At 36.8% G+C, this 1,946-nt stretch overlaps 1 long non-coding RNA gene across 1 annotated transcript in view; it reads left to right on the top strand.

Moving 5' to 3' along the window:
* The window catches only part of LOC144583307 (uncharacterized), a 52,403-nt gene that overhangs the window by 21,438 nt on the left and 29,019 nt on the right, over positions 1 to 1,946 (top strand). The window lies entirely within an intron of this gene.

A 1,946-nucleotide genomic window follows, 5' to 3' on the forward strand; every position in this document is an offset into this window, starting at 1 on the left:
GAACATAGTTTTTTATTTCTCAGAAAGCTGAGCCATTACCAGTTTTGTATTTGACAAATATCATTGTGTAACTCTCCCTGAAATTTAACAGCTAAGGGATGGGAATTTTGGATTTTCTGAGTACAAATCCTATAATTCTCCATTCAGGAAGTTGCCTCCAGACAAACAGTCACCTTACAAACACCAAAATATCACTGGCCTGGGGGAAAGCACTAAACCGGACAGCTTTGAGGCCTAGCTAGCCGTAGCTCGACCTAGCTTCCTGTTCAGAAAGAAAGCTCCCACTGCCACTGGAGCAGAAGCCAGAAGCTTGGGTGGAGCTCAGCCCAATTAGGCCTCATAGCCTCAGTTCCACTCCCAGAATTGAGAATTATGGGATTTGTAGGTTTTTTTTTTTTTTTTTACAACAATCCAAAAATCCTATCCGTAGTAACAGTGTACTGTATCAGGTTGAAAACACTGTTGGTCTGCTGCATGCCAGCTAATTATTAATGGGAATACTGTATAACTTCCTTGATGGGAACCCAAAGAAGGAATCAGTAGTTAGTACCGTGGGTCCTGATGGATATTTTAATTGTATTTTAATCATTTTATCTTTTATTGTGTTTTAATTGTATTTTAATTGTGGTAAGCCGCCCAGAGACCTTGGGTAAAGTGGGCGGCATATAAGTTAAATAAATAAATAAATAAATAAATAAATAAATAAATAATACTAGATCAGTATTTTATTTATTTATTCATTCATTCATTCATTTATTCATTTATTCATTTTATTTTATTTATTTATTTATATCCCTTCTATCTGGTCAGATTAGGACCACTCTAGGCGGCTAACAACATAAAATAACAATACATATATATAAAACAATTTTTGCACAGCAGTAACAGTAACTGGACAACTAGAGGAAAATATATCTGGTGCACATGCTTGCTTGTTTGTGGATCAGCTAGTAGTGAAACTAGACGCCGTCACAAACTGCTACTTTGTTTCCTCTGAATTATAACTCATCTAGCAATCATTGGTTCAACCCAGAGAATGCATGATGTTGACAAGGGTGAAAAACAACAACATTGACTCTACCAACCGGGCAGCAACGCTCTTACAGCATTTATGGCCTAACACTTCCACTCACTGTCAACAAAACTGGACTATAGTTAGTAAGTGGTTTGAAAACTGAACCCTTTGCAGGCATCTCCTTTTACTACAGCTAATTTTACCAGGAACCACCATTAAATGACTTATTTCTGGTGTAGTTACATCTTTTAAATATTGGCCAGCCTTATGAATTTAGTGAAGCATTGGCAAAGGTGGCAAAATGCTTTTACCATCGTATTATCCTGGCAACTTCTGAGTGAGTTACCAAGCTGAAAATTTAAATAATAATAAGATTGTGTTGGTGTGTGTGTGTGTGTGTGTGTGTGTGTGTGTGTCTGTGTGTGTGTGTGTGTGTGTGTGTGTGCGTGTGTGTATGTGTATGTGTATGTGTGTATGAATGAGAGAGAGAGAAGATTTGAGTGAGAGTGATATATAATTAAAACTAAAAAGGACTTCATATCCGGCAAATGGTTTCATGTTAGTTTTTAAATGGATATTACAATTGTCTCATTGATCTAATGATGATTGAAACAGCTCTGTTATGAATGAAATTGCTTTCAAGGGACTTTCAGTTTTGGCAAAAAAAAAAAAGAGAGAGAGAGAGAGAAAAGAAACTTCAGGGCAGCTGCACTGCGGGTAGGTGCCAAGAAAGTTTCTCCAGAAAGTGGACCCAATATGTCTTTTTCCAAACTTGACCAATACTTTTGTCAGTCAAGTTCTTATATGTTGAGAGCTTCTATTTCAAATTATTTTACAAAACAAATGGTCCCTGCTTTCATGAGCCAAGCACTAATCATCCATCTGCTTCTTTTTGTATTGTTCTATGGGATTTATTTCTTGGGCCAACTAG

The sequence above is a fragment of the Pogona vitticeps genome, chromosome 1, assembly GCF_051106095.1.
Source record: "Pogona vitticeps strain Pit_001003342236 chromosome 1, PviZW2.1, whole genome shotgun sequence".
Taxonomy (NCBI): Eukaryota; Metazoa; Chordata; class Lepidosauria; order Squamata; family Agamidae; genus Pogona; species Pogona vitticeps.